Here is an 18,983-nt window from a genome sequence, read left to right on the forward strand (position 1 = left end):
CCTATAGAATCATGGGTTTTGATCAGAAGCTTGTGGAGCCTTTCTGACTCACTTTCCTTGCATATACAATGAGGATTTTAATGTCTCCTCAGCTTATCTCAGAGGTCTTCTGGGAGGCAGAGGAATGAGATCATATGCGTAAGAAGGTTGATAAATTATAGGACCTATTGAAGCAGAGCAATGCTGCTGCTGTGGGTATCACAGCTGCTATTCCAGACGTAAAGCCTCAGGTACAGCATCCATCAATTAATGTTTCTTGACATCCCTGAAAGCACAGGTCTCTACCCAGAGTGCAATTTACTTTTTCTCATTACTCAGTTATTTATTTAGTGAAAACTCACTTATCTATTTCCATAGCACCCCACAGTGCCTGACTCATAATACTCTGTATTTGTTCGAGGTGATGTTAATCATTCATTCATTCATTCATTCATTCATTCCACTAGGAATTTTTCCTTTCTACTAATTATGTGCCCAGTGTTGCCCTAGGCACTATGGAAAATACCCAAACTCAATGGCAGCCAGTGAGCACTGAAGGCATTTATGTGTGAAGAACACACTGACCACTGAGAGACAGTAGATAGATATAGATAGATAGATAGATAGATAGATAGATAGATAGATAGATAGATAGATAGATAGATAGATATAGACAGACAGATACTATGGCATCCAGTTATCCCTCCTTTCTTAGTAAGAAAGCCTTGGTTTTGTACCCAAATAAAAATTCTGTTTTCCAGGGTCTTGTATAACTAGGGGTGGAAGGAAGTCCTAAGCATTTGTTTGCTGGGGATTTCTCAGAAAGTTTTCCTTTCCTGACATAAATGCTTCCCTTTTCTCCTTGTTTTTTTTCCTTTTTTTGTTTTCTTGCCTGGAATATTTAAATAGCTTACAATTTTTGGAAATGCTATGCTATGATAAACATCCTTGTAGCTAAAACCTCACACTTTCATAATGATTTCAATAAGATAAATTGCTAGAAATGGAATGACTGGGACAGAAGGCATACAAAAATGCTCACAATTTTGATAACTATTGCCATATTCCCATAGGAATTGATGGACCAATTTAGATTCCCATCAGTAGCATATGAATTCTTACCTCACCCTCACATATGTCCTGGCTAAATCTTTGCCAGTTTAATAGGGAGAAATTGTATCATAAGACATACACTTCTGGTAGTAAAGCTAACTCCAAAACTTAGAAACTTTTGTGGATGGAAAAGGGGCCACAGGCTAAACCTGATAAGCTCAGGAGACTGAGCCCTATGAAGATAGAACATCATGATTATGGATAGATTTTGCTAAAACCAGGTAGCTATTTGACACTGTGTTGGACTTCTCATTTTAGCTTTTTAGTTGGTTGATAATGTTCCAAGACCTTTGTGTTGTTTCCAGCCTCAGAAGGCACATAGAGGTGCCTTCCCTAAGAGAAGGCCAGTGCTCGCTTCGGCAGCACATATACTAAAATTGGAACGATACAGAGAAGATTAGCAAGGCCCCTGCGCAAGAGGAGGCCATACAGCTATTAGCATCATAAGAGCTGCTTGGTCTTAGACTCTGGCCATAGAAGGACAAACACAATATACACTGGGAACTTCACAGAAGCGCAATTCATCCCCTTAACATGGAATTTGGCTGATGAGATGGCTATCGTTTATTGAGTATCTACTATATGGAGGGTGTCAAAAAATGTGTACACATTTAGGAAAGGAAAACTGTTTTAAATTGTGATACTCAGTATATACCGATAACAAAAGGTGAATACAAGTCACGTTTGACTTCTGCCATTACAAGAGGTGCTCAAAGTAGTGCCCAGACACTTCTGATTATGGCAAAATACTGCTTGAGCAACGTTGACCGTTGCTTGTATATATTTTTCTGGCACCCCCGGTATTTTCTCATTCAGTCCTTAAAACCATAAGGTGGGTATTCATTTTATAAATAAGAAAAACAAGACTCAGACAGATTAAGGAACTTATCTAAGATCAGACAGGAGACTGAAAATAACCACATAGGATGGCATGAACATTAAAATTCCTAACTAAGGTGGGCCATGGGGGAAGTCACATCCTTAACCTGAAACTTCCTTCATAAAGTCAATCTTCACCTTAAGTGAACCTGTCTATTATCGTTTTGCACCTAAGATTACATCCTTGGAATGTCAGTAATCCCTTTTTCCAGCCCAGAACAGGAAACTACAGAATCCCTCATTATTATTCTTGTCCCCTGATTACCATCTCTATGTGGTGTAAAAAGTAAACTATTAACTATCCTGTACCTCCACCTATGTGAAAGAAGTACCTGTCTCTCCTTTTTTTTTTTTTATCCAATCCCAGAGATTTTCCTGCTTTGCTTTCTTCCACTCGCTTAGTCTATCATCAATGAATCTCATGTAACCCTCCTCCTCCTTTGATTCTAAATGTATAAAGTAAACTGCAAACCGCCATTTTGCAGAGCATTTTCTCACTCCGTTGAGATTTTGCTTCCCGGCAATTGTTGTCGATTTGGCTCAAAGAAACTCTTATAAGCTTTCTCTTAGGCTGGATGTTTTTTGTCAACACCTTCTAAAGGTTCTGCCCCCAGTTTCAACATTCCCCCACACCAGCAAGCAATGAATGCTCTGACATGAGCTGGGTGTCCTACAATTTGAATCAATTCTAACACTATCTACCCATAGCCATCAGGTACCATGGGTTAGAGACTTAGTCCCACGAGACCTCTCCACTTCAGAAGACAATTGCAAATCCAGATTGTTACCTGTGCTTCTGACTGACCAGCTACAAATTGGAGCGTCCCACTACCTCCTCCAACTTAGGATGCCAATCACAAGTCCAGGTCTTCACTTGTACTTCTGACTGACTGTCTATGAATCAGAGGTTCCCATAACCCTCTCCTTGATTTTGATTAATTTGCTAGAGCAGCTCACAGAATTCAGAGAAACCCATCTACTCACTAGATTACTGGTTCATTACAAAGGATATGAATCAACAGCCAGACAAGGAGACATACAGGGCAGGGTCCCAAACAAAGGAGCTTCTGTCCTGGTGGAGTTTGGAGCCAGCACAGAGGCACATGAAAACGTTCTGGTTCACCAACTCCTCTTTTTTAGATTTTAATGAAGTCTTCGTTATATAGATATAGTTGATTAAATCATTGGCCAGTGGTTGTGGGGGAGGTAACCACGAATGAAAATTCCAACCCTCTCTTCATGGTTGGTTCCGCTGGTAACTGGACTCCCCCACCTCCCCACCCCTCCTCTCACCTCAACCCAGACTGCCTCCATTCCCGACACACACAACCAGCATACCCCAATTCCAGCACACCCCAATCTTTAGGAGAATTCTAGAAGTCATTTCATTAACATACACCCAGTTGTGATCGAAAGGGAATAGTTATGCATAACAAGACACCCATCTACCTCTATGGCTCTGAAGCGATTTCAGGAAGTGAAGACAAGAGACCAAATACCATAGCAAAGGATCCTCCTATTTCTCTTACTGCTCGGGGAAATTCCAAAGGTTTTGAGAGCTATAAGCCAGGAAATTTGGAGGCAGACCAAAATATGTACTTACTGTAAATCACAACACCACACCTTCCTGCTATAAAAAATACCTAGAAATGCTAGATTGAAGATACTGAATATCCTTTCAAATGCATTAACTGAGATTTTACTACAGAAAGGAAATTCCTGAAGCCAAAAAGAAACAGAAAGAAAACTAAAACCAAAGAAGGAAGGTGTAGCTGATTCTTTGACTGCTCTGGATGGAGTGGAGGTGAGATGGGTTGCTGCCAGTTTTGATACCCAAGAGCTTTGGATTTGATGGCCATCAACAGAGACAGGAACTGGGTCTGAGGCAGCATGCAGTGGAACTATTATTTCCACTTAGAACCAAGACTTTCTAAGGCTTATGCCCTCAATTAAAGGAATATGGGGTGGGTGGGGGGTGGGATCTCGACTTGCCAAGAGATAATAAGTAGTTTATCTGTCTTATCCAAGGCTCTGGATAAAAATATATCTCCCCTGACAATTTATAACGAGGGCCCTGCCTTTATCTAGATTTGGGATTCAAGTTTATACTACCTGCATGACCCACTAAGCACCCACCTCACCCAGGTAAGAGACTAACAGCTCAGGCTGAAAGCACTATGAGATTCAAATACAGTACTGTTCTCCAGAGATCACACAAGAATCTTACAGATGAAACCCAGCAAAACATGAATTTACAATCAAAAATCCAAAATATGCAAGGAAATAAGCCACCGAGAATGAGAGCAGAAACCACTAACACCGACTTGAAGTCCCAATCACTTCAGATAATAAAATGATCACATACATACTATAGGATTGTTTTAATTTCCAAAAAAACACTTTATTAAGGCAAAATGCCTCAGTCTGTCCATGAACAATTCCTATTTGATGCTTTTTAATCAGTGTCTTTGTGAAAAATAAACACATCCCATTTATAGATGATACATAACTTAGAGACAACAAATCTTTCATATGCCAGCATTATATGTTCAGTAAGATTTTGAAAGGATAGAAATGTTGACATAAGAAACGTCCTAACTTGTAGAAAATTTTTATGTTTATTTGAGCCAAACTGACAACATTTGCCTGGAAACAAAATCTCAATGGATTGAGAAAATGCTCCAGAAAATGGCAGTTTTGCAGCTTATCAAAGGAGGAGATGTAAGAAGGGTTACATGAAATCCATTGGTGGTAGATTAAGGGGGTGGGAGAAAGCAAAGTGGGGAAATCTCTGGGATTGGATAAAAGCGAATTGGAGAGACCCGTACTTCTTCTACATAGGTGGGTACAGGATAGTTAATAGTTCACTTTTTACAGCACATAGAGATGGTAATCAGGAGACAAGAATAACAATGTGGGATTCTGTAGTGTCACCGCTCTGGTCCAAAAAAAGGGATTACTGACATTCCAAGGATGTGATCTTAGGTGCAATAAGATAATAGACGGGGTCACTTACTGTAAAAATCGATCTTATCAAGGAAGCTTCAGGCTAAAGAGGTGATGTCCTGCCATGGCCCACCTTAGTTAGGAATTTTTATGTTCACGCCATCCTATGTGGTTATTTTCAGTCTCCTGAGCTTGTCAGGTTTATCATATGGCCCCTTTTCCCTCCACAAAGCAAAGGGGGGAAATCTCTGGGATTTCATGAAAAGCAAAATGGAAAAACATACTTTTTGATGGGTACAGGATAGTTAATAATTCACATTTATAGCACATAGAAATGGTGTGTGGGGGATAAGATAACAGTGAGGGGTTCTGTGGTTTTGTGCGCTGGTGCTGTGGTTGTGCTTTGAGGGTATCTGGGAAAGAAGAATACTCTGACATTTCAAGCTATGTTATCCTAGGTGCAAAAAGACAACAGACAGACTCACTTAAGGTAAAGATTGACCTTAGTCAAGGAAGGCGCAGGCCTAGGATGCCGTGACTTGCTTTTAGTTAGGCATTTTTACATTCAGACCATCCTATGTGGTTACTTTTGGGCTCTGAACTTGTAAGGCTCGTCACGCTGGCCTCCCCTGAGCTTGTCAAGTTTAGCATGTGGCCTCTTTTTCATCCACAGAAAAATGAACTGAAATAACAAGTTGAAATGTAACAACCACAAATTTTATTTTACAATTATCAACAGCAAAATACAGAACAGAGACACTTGGCTTAAAGTAATGCAGATAAAAAACACTAAGGAAGGAATGGAGAGGTGTGGCAGGCAGGGAGAGACAGGTACCACTTGATAACTACACTTCCTTTTTCATTGAGGTGTCATTCACATACCACAAAATTCACCCTTTTAAAATATAAAATTCAGAGATTTGGGGTATATTCACAAGGTTGTGCAACCACCACCATTTAGTTCCAGAACATTTTCATCAGCCCAAAATGAAACCATGTACTCATTGGCAGTTACTCCCCATTTTCTCCTCCCCCTCAGGCTCTGCAGCCACTAATTTACTTTGTGTCTCTATGGACTAGCCTATTCTGAACATTATATTTAAATGGAATCATACAATATGTGGCATTTTGTGCCTGATTTCTTATACTTAGCATGATGTTTCCAAAGTCCATCCATGTTGTAGCATGTACTTCATTCTTTTTTTATGGCTGAATAGCACCCAATTGCTCGGCTATTTCACATTTGATTTATCCATTCGTCCGCTGATGGGCATTTGGCTTATTGCCATTTTTGGCTATTATGAATAATGCTGCTATGAATGTTCGTGTACACGTTTTTGTGTGAAAATATTTCTCCTATTGACTGGATTATCTTTTTACTTTCTTGATAGTGACCTTTGAGGCACAAAAGATTTTAATTTTAATAATGTCCAATATATCTATTTTCTTTTTGTCACTTGTGCTTTTGGTGTCATATTAAAGAAATCATGTCCTGCTCCAGATTCTTGGAGTCTGACCCCAAATCCTTAATGGTTTATGCCCCTGGATTGTGAGTTCTTAGAGGACACCATCTGTCTGTAATGTTTTCTGCATGCCTACAATGAATGCATGTCGAAGGCTGCTTGAGAACTGTGGACAATGGCCAACAGGTATGTGAAAAGATGGTCAATATCACTAATTATCAGGGAAATGCAAATCAAAACCACAATGAGATATCACCTCACACCTGTTATAATGACTATTATCAAAAAGACAAGAAATAACAGGTGTTGGTGAGAATGTGGAGAAGGGAACCCTTGTGCATTGTGTGGATATAAATTGGTGCAGACACTAAGGAAAAAGTATGGAGGTTCCTCAAAAAATTAAAAATAGAACTACCATATGACCTAGGAAATTCCACTTCTGTGTATTTATGCGGAGAAAATGAAACCACTAACTTGAAAAGATATAGAAACCCCATGTTCATTGCAGCATTATTTACAATAGCCAAGATATGGAAACAACTTAAGTGCCCATCCATGGATGGATGGATAAAGAAGGTGTGACATATATACATATGCATATGTGTGCATGTGCATGTGCACACAATGGAATAGTACTTTGCAATAAAACAGAATAAAATCTTGCCATTTGCAGCAGCATGGATGGATCTTGAGGGCATTAGGCTACGTGAAATAAATTAGACAGAGAAAGACAAATGCCTTCTGATTTCACTTGTACATGGAACCTAACAACAACCCAAAAAGCTCATAGATACAGAGAACAGATTGGTAGTTGCCAGAGGGAAGAATGTAGTGGGTGGGCGAAATGAGTGAAGGCAGACAAAAGATATAAAATAAATTAGTCATTAGTGTATAATGTACTGTGATGACTGTAGTTAATAATACTGTATTGCGTATTTGAAAGCTGCTAAGAGACGAAATCTTAAAAGTTCTCATCACAAGATAAAAATTTCTGTAACTATGTATAGTAACAGATGTTAACTAGATTTATTATGGTGATGATTTTGCAATATATATACAAATTTCAAATTATATTATGCGGCAGAAATGAATATAATGTATGTCCATTATACCACAATTTAAAAAATCAAAAGAGCAATGACCTTATCAGGAACTAGAGAATGTCAAAGCTGGAAGTCAACTTAGACGTTCCCTTGGCCAGCTCTCTCACATTATACATAAGAAAAGCAAGACCCAGAGAGGGGAAGTGGCAAAGTTGGAACCATGACATGCAAGATGACCCATTAAATGCAAGAATGTCTACAATGAACAGAGCCTGCTCTGGGTCTTTGGAGGACACAGGATGTACCGCTTGCCCATTTACAATCCATAACACATGGTCCCCTTGGCACAGGAGGCCTCCCTGATGGACTATACCTCACAGGGAAGAGTACCCAAAACAACATACAGTTCACTGTAGAACTATTCTCAACATGGTTCATTCGACACACCACTTGCGAGACCCCGTTGCCATTTTCTCATTCTGAATTTGATCTTTAATCAAAATCGGGCCACTAGTTTCAACTTTGAAACTTTGACACATGGCATTAAAGTCTTTAAGTATCTACACCTTAAATCAGAGGTTCTCGGCTGCAGCCAGTTTTGTCCCCCAGAGGACATTTGGCAATGTCTGAAGACACTTGTCGTTATCACAACTCAAGAGGTACTGTTGGCTTCTGGTGGGTAGAGGCATCCCATAATGCACAGGACAGCCACCCACAACAAAGAATATCCAACCCATAAGGCCAACAGTGTCAAGGCTCTCGATTCTAGAGTATGTGGTGGAGTGAGGGCAAAAATAGAGAGAGGGAAGTCATTCCAGATTAGTCCAAGAAGTGGGTAAGTCCAAACTGCTGCCTTGGGTCCAGGCCAGGGGAACAATTAGGTTTGATTTGCTTGAGTGTTTGTGTAAAGTGAGGATTGTTTATAGTCTCAAAACATCCTATGTAATTGACTCTTTGCCTGTCATTCTTGGGGAGGCCTGTCAGCCCAGAGCAAGCACATTCCTCAGGAAAGAAGGGAGACGTGGCTGCATTCTTCCCCAGCCTCACCTGGACTAATGAGTCATCCAAATGAAAATTCTTGTGCACCTGGGCTCCCAATGAGACCACACACAAAGGAACCCTCCCTCCCTCTTCTTTAATGTAGACAAAGTTGCCATCTCTCAGTCTCCACTGGAGCCTGGCCTGGCATCTGTCCTTTAGCCCCAGTGGAGGCAGAGGAGTGGTCTAATGTAGTAACTCCTGGTAGTAAAAATCACCTGCAGAAAACATGCCCTTCTTACATTCACTAGCTTTCTAGCCAACACCTCACACCCTTTGTTTCTGACTAATTCCTTTACTTGGACCTACTTCCTGAAGCTGGGAGAGAGCTAGGATAGAAGAGAGGTGTCACGTGGTGGAGAAAAAAGTTTGCTACAGGGGCGGCTGGATGGCTCAGTTGGTTAGAGCACGAGCTCTGAACAACAGGGTTGCCTGTTCGAGTCCCACATGGGCCAGTGAGCTGCGCCCTCCGCAACTAGACTGAAGAAAACGAGCTGCCGGAGGGGTGGCAGGATGGCTCAGTTGATTAGAGTGTGAGTTCTCACAACAAGGTTACAGGTTCAATTCCCACATTGGATGGCATGGGATGGTGGGCTGCGCCTCCTGCAACTAAAGATTGAAAACAATGATTGGACTTGGAACTGAGCTGCGACCTCCAGAACTAGATTGAAGGATAATGACTTGGAGCTGATGAGCTCTGGAGAAACACACTGTTCCCCAATATTCCCCAATTTAAAAAAAAAAGTTTACTACAGACCTAATTTGTTAGGCAAGTCTAGAGCAAGGAAAATAAGGAAAATAATAGCCAAAATTATATATTAGGACCATGCTATACCTTAGATTCAACTCTATTCTTTATCTCATCTGAATAAAAGTTTTATGCTTTTTATAGACATTGGTTCCTGTCACTATGTGGCAAAATATTTCTGTTTCCATAGATATGTTTAATTTTGACATCATTTATAATTCAGGACAGAAGCCCAGATCAGATATAAGGTCTTACTGGATAATTACGCTTCATAGTAGAATCTTAAAGTCAAGTTATTCTTCCTTGCTAAGGTGCTCACTTGAGAGTCTTTTTCTGCAATGAATCCACTCAGCAAACATTGGTAGAGCTCAGGTGAGGTAGAGGCCACAGTGACAAAGGTGAGTAAGCCAGGGGTGCTGCGCCGTGGAGGTCACAAACTAGCAGGGTGACAGACTTGTAAGTAATAGTGATTGTAATTAACTGTAACAAAGTCTCAATGTTCCCCATCACCTGCCTCATTAGAACGGAATTCTATAGATGGCACTCTCACCTGACTTTTTCCTGTCTGTAGCACCAAAATTTGGCCTGCAACGTTTGGATCAGTATTCCACCCAATGGCAATAATAACCAATAATTGTCTCTCAAGGGAATTTTAACTCAGGTCTGTTGAAAATGATTTGGCCCATGCTCCATAATGAGAACTAGGCACAGTGAATAATATAGGTTATTTATGAAGAGGAAGATTCTTTTCTCATTAAAGAACTAATGAGAACTCCCATCTGGTGTGGCTAATAAATAGAATGCCTGTGGTCCAGTCTGGACATTCCTCTGGGCGTCCATGTCATCCTGTCCAATATGGATGAATCTGAGCTACTAAGTCTTGGGGCCTTTGATACCAGGTGGACTTTCTCCTCTCATGTCCCCCTTTCTAATGAGTGCCACCCTCCCTAGGATACCCAATTCAGGAATCTTTTTCCACTACTCTCTCATCCTCACTCATCCTCCACATAAGTAAGTTCTATCTCCTTAATGAAATCTCAGACCTCCTCCCCCCCGCCCCCTCTTTCCCCATTGTTTAGGCCACAATCATCTCTTGGCTGAATAAGTGTAAGTTGAGGATTACTAGCTAACTGGACTGTGTCACCAAACTCCACCCCACCCATCATTGTATCAGCCAGGCTCCATTCTGCAGCCAGAATGATCTTTCAAATACACAAGACTGACAGTGTCACTCTCCTACTCAAAATTCTAATGGCCTCCCGTTTCCTTAGGAAAACTCTACACTTCATCATCTGGCATAAAGATGTTCTGTTTTGACATCTGCTTCCTTTTAAACCTCATCGGTGGCACTCCCCTCTCTGACCTTCATGCCCAGTCACACACAACTCTTTTCCTTGAATAACCCAAGCTCTCTTGGCTCCAGACCTTTGCATAGGTTGCTCCCTGGCTTAAAATAACTTTCTCCATCTTGTTGCCTGACTGTCATCTCACTGTCTAGGACTCTGAGTAGATGGCCCTTCATCCAAGGAGACTTCCACGTCCCCTTGCTGGTCAGGAACCTGCTCCCAAACTCCCACACTGCACTGCAGACTGCAATCGTGTCTCATATCCCCCCTCAGGGTAACTGTTTTCATCTCAGTGTCCCTGTGGTGGCACAGTTGTATGATGGCCCACAGGATCCCCCTCCTGGTACAGACCCCCTCCTCTTGGGTGTGGGCTGGAGCTAGTGACTCACATCTAATGAATAGAATATGGCAAAAGTGATGGAGTGTCACTTCCGCAATAAGGTTACAAAAGACTGTGACTTTCATCTTGTTCTCATTCTCTCTGTTAATGGCACTCTCTCCCTTGCCCATTTGTTTGCTTGCTCTGATGAAGCCAGGAAAGGCCAACACAAAAGAAAACTACTGTATAATTCCTCTTATATGAGTACCTAGAGTGGTCAAATTCATAGACAGAAAGTAGAATGATAGCTGCCAGGGGCTGGTGGAGGGGGAAATGGGAAGTTACTGTTGAATGGATGTAGAGTTTCTGTTTGGGAAGATAAAAAAATTCTGGAGATGGATGGTGATGGTGGTTGCACAACAATGTGAATGTTCTTAATGCCACAGAACTGTAGGCTTAAAAAATGGTTAAAATGGGGAGTTCCAAGATCTCCCTATCTGTGGTAGCAAAACTTAAAGCAGACAAATAAAAAGGTCTCTAACAAGACACACAAAATGACTCGGTGATTCCACTTCTGGGCACTTAACTGAAGAAACCCAAAATGCTACTTCAAGGGGACGTGTACATCCTTATGTTCATTGCAGCACTGTTTATAGTGGCCAAGATGTGGAGCAGCCTGGGTGTCTGTTGATGGATGAATAGATAAAGAGGAGGTGGTACATATATACATTGGAATATTGCTCAGCCGTGGAAGGGAATGGGTTCTTGCCATCTGCAGCAGCATGGATGGGCCTGGAGGATATTGTGTTAAGTGGAGAATGTCAGATAGAGAAAGACAGATGCAATGTGATTCGCTTATATGTGGAATCTAAAGAACAAAATAAACAAAGCAGGGGAAAAAAGAAAAAGAAAATTGAATGAAAAGAACAGTAGTTGCTAGTGTGGGTGGCTATATAGTCACCTGTCCTGTGTCCAGATTACCGCTGACCATTTTGAACTCAAGTCATGAGAGGTTAGAGGCTGCGTCTTGGTGGGCATTTCTGTGCAGTCAGACCCTACACATGAATTTAATCACCAACTCAGACTGCCTTCTTTTCTTTCCTCCTCTTTCCCCTCTTTGTGCTCCACCTCCCCATTCAAAGAGGTCCCAGGCCGTTGGCTCTCACCAGCCATTGTTTCAGCCCAGAGGCTGTCTGAGAGGCTGAGCTGAAGACAGAAGGAGCCCAGGCACACAAGGCCTCCCAAAGAATGCTGGCCCAACTGGGCAAGGGGAGGCCAGAGGAGATGAAGCAAACTGTCTAGACTTTCAGCGGACCAGAGCTCAGTATTTCAGGAGGGTGTGGGGAGACAAGGCCCCAGGCTTCAGGGGCCCTTGGAGACATTTCTGGATCCCGTCTCACTCCTTTCAGTGTCATTCACTGGCTCCCTCCTTTCAGCTCTCCCTCAAGCCAAGAATCGGCTGCATTTCCCCCTTTCTTAGCTTCTAGTATCCATAGCTTCCAGCCCAGGGGTGGGGGTCTCCCCTAAAGAGGCTGTTGTCTCCTGAGAACACAGAGACTGGCAGCACGAAAAAGGACCCGGGAGCCCCTGAGCTCTTCCCTCTGTACCCCTCAGCTGGGACTCAGAAGTTTGTGAGTTGAACTGTTGGGAGAGCCCCCAACCAAAGCTGGTGTACCTCCTTTCCACCAGACACCCTGCACCATGTGACACAGCCATGGAATGGGCTGGTGACACTGGTGGGGTTGTAAAGGTGGAATTATCTTTATATTCTGAATAAATTTGAAGAAAAAAAAGAAACTATGAGATCCTTCTGCAGCTATGACCAAAATCCAGGGATCCAATTCAGTGAATGCTGAAAATGTGTCATAAAATTCCTCTGCTCCCTCCTCTTGACCCAGGAAGCCAGGCCCCAGCCTGGACAGGCAGCTTGGTTTCTTGTCAGGGCCTGAAGGGAAGAGAGGCCAAGAGCCAGCACCAGACCTGTCTCCTGCCCCTGAGGTCCCACAGTGGTCCTTTTTTTTTTTTTTTTAGTATTCTAACTATTTGTTTATTTTTATTAAATGTATTGGGGTGACATTGGTCAGTAAAACTATATAGGTTTCAAGTGTACAATTCTATAATACCGCATCTATATATTGTATTGTGTGTTCACCACCCAGAGTTAGTTCTTCTTCCATCACCATATATTTGATCCCCTTTACCGTCTTCTACCACCCTCCCCTCCCCCCTTACCCTCTGGTAACCACTAAACTGGTGTCTGTGTCTTTGTCTTGTTCCTTTGTTGCTCTCAGTTTTATATGCCACATATGAGTGAAATCATATGGTTCTCGACTATTTCTGCCTGACTTATTTCACTTAGCATGATCAACTCAGGATCTATCTATGTTGTTGCAAGTGGCAGTATCTTTTCTTATGGCTGCTGCCACTCAGAAATACACTCACAGCATACGTAGGGACAATCTGTGACAACAAAAACATAAAAGGAGAGGGGATAAAGGTCTGAATTTGCAAAGGGGAATGGAGATAAAATGCACATGCTGAAGCAAAAGGCCAAGACATAGAAACAACCACAGTGATCTTTCCAAGTTCTGCTGACTCAGAGTTGGGTCCTCCAGTTGGTCTCACATCAATGTGGCCTCAGACTAGCCAGAGCCAAAGCACAAGCAGATCCTGTTTCCTCGATATCTTTCCAGAGAGGTCCCAAAAGTATCATTGCCCCTTCTCTGCCTCCCTCCTCCAGCCTTCCCCTCCTCAGCTCCACACTTGCCCTAAGACAACTTGCACCGCTTACAAAACACGGGCTGTTCCAGACCTTGCTGGCAGCCCGGATGTCAGGCACAGAAAGGACCAAGAGGAAAAAGGCAGAGTATGTGTGTCTGGCCCCACCGCTGCCCCATGATGAGCAGGAATACCACACGTGCAATGAATGACCCAGGAGAACACATCAAAACATGACACAGCCCAGCACGGTTCCAAAGCACCACAACCTGCAGCCAATCATGACAGGCCCTTCAGCGGGAAGCACCAGCCAAGCTCCCCAAGACTGAGTGCTGTCAAAAAGACCCTTGTGAAAATCAAACACGAATGAAGACCAGACTTGAACATTCCCTGAGCAGACAAAATCAGTAACATATACAAGAAAACTTAATTTGGTTTATTTTGCAAGATAAGTCAGGCTAACTTGTCCCCGGTCACTTCTCGCTTGTGCCTCTCTGAAAATCATAAACTAAAATTTAAATTGTTCCCCAGAATTGTTATGAGGTCACCACTAGCCAATTCCCTTTGATTTAAGAAAAATTCTAATGTTGTAACCAATCACTGTGAAGAATAAACAGTCACTGCCTCAACACTATATAAGCTGCTTTATGAGAATAAATCTCTGAGCCACATTGGCTCATGTCTTGATTTGAGTGTTCCCAGGTTGCAAACTGTCTTTTTGGTGTGTGCACAGTAAACTTTTACTAGTTGCTACTTTAGTGATTCATTGGTTTTCTGGGTTTTTCTTCCTGAACCTTTGACACCCTCGAAAGAGCCTGTTGAACCAGAATTGCTCTCAGCCCTGGAGCAGAGCGAAAACAGCTGACAGTGTCACTATACCGGTCATGTCCACTCAAGGAACAATGAAAGAGAAAACAGAGGATCTAAGGTGAGAAGACCTCATGGCAGCCACTCTTAGGAATAGGGTGCCTCAAGTACTTGATAAGTTATCTGAACCTCATTTTCTGTATCTGCAAAACGAAACCAATAAAACCCCGTAGGCTGTTTTAAAAAGAGAAAATAAGAAAGTGCTCCCTGCTCTTAGTTGTACTTATGGCAATGATTATCTGGTTTCCTGGTTAATCAGCAGGAATTTATTGATCATCTACTGTATTCCAAGGAGAGTCTACACATTGCTTCATGTTATCTTCACCACAAGCCAAAGAGGAACGTAATATTATTCCCATTTTCTGGATGAGGGAACAGTCTGGGCCCCACGGTTAATCATTGGCTCAAAGTTACGTTGCTAATAAGTGACAATTCACTTGCAGGTGTGGGGCCTCCAAAGCCCATGTTCTTTGCACCACAGGACTCTGCCCCAGCCAGTTCTCTCAGCAGGAGACATGCACAAGAGTCAGAATGCACGTGGATGGAACAATTAGAACAAGGGTGGTACTGAGGGTGAGGTGTCAACTCACACTGAAGGAGTTCTGCCTGCAGGGTGATCAGGAGGATTGGTGTGCAGGAGGACAGCAGGTGGGAGAGACAGGTCAGCAGGGGGCACTGAGATCAAGGTGAGAGTTTGGTGCAGTTGGGGAAGGGCCCAGATGGGGGGGCAGGTGTGAGAAGTAGGCTTGGTAGGTGGGAAGGTTCACACAGGCCAGGGGACAAGTCTCTGGGAATCCCAACCCCACGCAGATCACAATTACAACTTGGTCCAGCTTGCCTTTATCTTTACGGCTTCCCCGTCTTTACCCTTTATCCCCTTGAGCACCCCCCTCCTATCTAAGCATCCAAGACCTCTAGGTTCCCCCGTTCTTCCTTTGGTTCTAACCTGCCTGAGCACTGGAATCTCCTAGGGAACCTTGGAAAACACAGATGTGCACCCTTTCCCAGAAATTTAGTTTTAGTTGGACTGGAGGTGGTAAGGAAGGCTGGACAATTGCCTGAGAAATAAAAGGACTTGCCCAGGGCACAAAGCTGCCTAGCAGGGAAGTCTGGACTACCATAAGGCTTCCTAACTTCAAACTCAGTTTTCCCCCTGTGGCCATCAGGAGCATAATGGTGACGGCTGCTAAGCACTTTCCCACACGTTTTCTAGGGTTGGAGCTCCTTCCGCAGCCTCACTCTGCCCCCTCAACGGTGACCACCACTGTTTCTCACTTGATGTCATAAGCATGTCCCTTAGGAAAGTCTGACGTTTGGACTTTGGATAATGAAAAACGCAGCTTTGACAGCCAGGCTGTGTAGAGCCCAAAATAAGTTTCCAATTTCCTGGACTGCAAGGCCTATTAAGAGCTCTAACCTTATCCCCCTCAGGTCAGCGCCTGGAGACCCTTAGTCTTGGTTTCCACGTCTTGAATTGAAAATAAGTAATAATAGTACATAACTTACAAGGCTTTTGCACGGATAACTACAGTAGAAATAATTCCCATAAAACAACAGTGCCTGGCAGAGGAGTTAGCATTCAGGTACCCCACAAACGCTCCCTCAGGCTCTGCTGCCAACCATGCATGTCTGAGCATGGGGGGATAATGGTTGTGTCCTCACAGGGCTCCCAGTCTAGTAGGGGATTCAAGTCACAGGATAGACTTTAAGCTTTAGAAAGATATGCTGAGTACAAACTAGACAATGCATTGGGCAAGAGTCAAGTTAGATACGGAAGAACAAATAAGGATGAGCTCTTTTATAGAAGAGCTTCTATAGAAGAGCAACTCAGTGAGAAATACCTCTGGACATTCCAGAGATAGAACTGACAAGGTTCGGTGGTGATTTGGAAGTGGAGGGAAGTAAAGGAGTCTCATTTTGTTCCCAAGTTTCTGAACAAGGGCACACAGGAGAAGAAACAAGTGTGGGGAGGAAGGAGATGGAAGACCCAAGTGATGTCAAGAAGATTCTGGACTCAATGCAGCTGATTCAAGCTCCGGGTTGCTCTAGAGGCTGGAGAGTGAGCCCATGGAAGGATCTGATGCCATGAGAAGAGAGAAGTGTGTAGCATGGGGAGAGAACGCTCTAAACAAGCCTGGAGGAGCATGTGTATTTTGGGCTCCAACAGATGAAAGGAAGAGAGACTAGAAGAGCGGGCAACAGGAAGCCACACAAAGAGACCCCCAGTCTTTTCCCTGTCTCCCGGGCTCGCCTCCTGTCTAGTTCCCTTTTCTACTTCGCCACAACAGGGAAAGCACTTGTCCTTTCCTTGGGTGGTGGGAGGAGAGCCCCACAGGGCAGAGCATACCTCCCTGTTTATTTACTCAAGCATGTTCTGTGCTTTGGTTACCTAACCACAGCCTGGACTGGGCAAACCTGGTCTTACTTCCATCACCTTTCTCCTTTAAGCTCCAGCCCCAGGCCCCTGGACAATCTAGAGCCTTCTATGTGTCATCCCTGGCAAAGAGCCCACACCCACCAGCTGCCTTCTCCAATAAGGCAGCTATTAGACCAGGTGACTATTGATCACATGACGTAAGGCTGGTCCAAACTGAGGTGTGCAGTAAATGTAAGATACACACTCGATTTCAAAGACGCTGTGAAAATAAATGTAAAATATCCCGGAAATAATTGTATATTGATTACATGCTAAGATTATACTATACATATATTGGGTTAATTTAAATATCTTATTTAAATTAATGTCACCTGTTTGTGCTTTTTTTTTTTAATGTGGCCACTAGAAAACCTAAAATTATATATGTAGCTTCTATTGTATTTCTAGTAGATGGTGCTGCCATACAGAACTTCTTTGCTGTCAAAATTTACTTGAGGGTGGCTGGATGGCTCAGTTGGTTAGAGCGCATGCTCTCAACAACAAGGTTGCTGGTTCAATTCCCACATAGTAGGGTGGGCTGCGCCCCCTGCAACTAAGATTGAAAATGATGACTGGACTTGGAGTTAAGCTGCGCCCTCCACAACTAGATTGAAGGACAACGACTTGGAGCTGATGGGCCCTGGAGAAACACACTGTTCCCCAATATTCCCCAATAAAATTAAAACAAAAAAAACATACTCGAAACAGAACAGTTTTGTGTTTCTCCAGAGCCCTGCTGGCACAGGTCATGGAAAGGGAGAAGGGCATGCCCTACGTTGCACCCGGTATCTCATGTTTTCCTTTTATTTCTCATAATAGCTGTTATTCCCTCCCTCTCCCCCAAATTTTTAGATAAGAAAACAGAAGCCAAGTTTAACTCACATCTATTCAATTCCTAAGCCCATAATTTCCCCAGTGCACAATGTTGTCAAGTCTTATGGCTGATAATAGTCTTTAAGGAACCCCCTCAGATAATAATCCTTTTATCCACATAAAGCATTTCATGCCATTTACATCATCCCATTGGCTCCAAAAGAAAACCTTAATCCTGCCAATGTAAAATATTTTTATTTTAAAATTTTGTTTATACATGGTAGAAAATTAAAAGTAGAAAGGAATATAGAAAAAAGTCAGCCTCCCACCCACCCCTTGACTTCCTCCCCCTGCCGCCCCCCATTGCCATCTCCTCCCCCACCCCTGCCAACAACACGCTGTGTATATTTTCCCAGTGATGGCAATGCACAAATACACTCAAGGAGTAGCACATTATACCCACAATGCACATGTTACTCTTTGTACTTAGCAACTTATCTTGGAGACCCTTCCAAATCAGTACATAAAGTTCTGCCTTTAACATAACACATGTCATATTTAAAGGCAAAGAATTTTATAAATTACAAAATACATTCAAATCAGGAAACTAAGTTCAGAGAAAGAGTCATTTGTTCTCTTCCACAGCAACAGTGACAGAATGACGACGGGACCCAAGCCACCTGACCCCTGGCCAGAGCCTGCTTCCTCTCCTTGACCCTCCCAACGACCCAATCTATGAAATAATAGAAATAATTCTTGGCCCGCCTACTGTGAAACTGACATGGAGAGTGAACAAGCTAATGAAATCTGGAAAGCACAATACAAACAAGAAACGTTGTCATTATTAATATTGTAACTGGTTTTTTATCTGAGTCACAACTTTGGTAGGATTTTGAGCAACACAGGGGAGGGTAGATGTATTTGGCCGGGGGAATTTTCCTCCCCTCGAATAACACCACGAGGGCATTATCCACTGAGCACATAGCATTGGTCACACCCAGCATTGCTCCAGCCCAGGGGGACAGGTCCTAGCCACCTCTCTCAAAGGGTTGGAATGTTCTGAAGGACTCAGGTAAGACTGCTCATCATCTCCTCAAGGAAATAGATGGGGAGTAAGTGGCCACAGGTCCTAGCCTCCAAGGACAGGCCTTCCCAGGAAGGAGACTTCACTCATAGAGCCAAGACATAAACACAGACAGATATAGGCCCTGGAAACCTGGAGCAAGGTGAGTGGAAAACTGTCCCCAGCCTAGGAGTGGCTGGTTGTTTATGTTCGGCTGGCCATAGTCTGACTT

Source organism: Rhinolophus hipposideros (genome assembly GCF_964194185.1).
Source record: "Rhinolophus hipposideros genome assembly, chromosome: 17".
NCBI classification, from domain to species: domain Eukaryota; kingdom Metazoa; phylum Chordata; class Mammalia; order Chiroptera; family Rhinolophidae; genus Rhinolophus; species Rhinolophus hipposideros.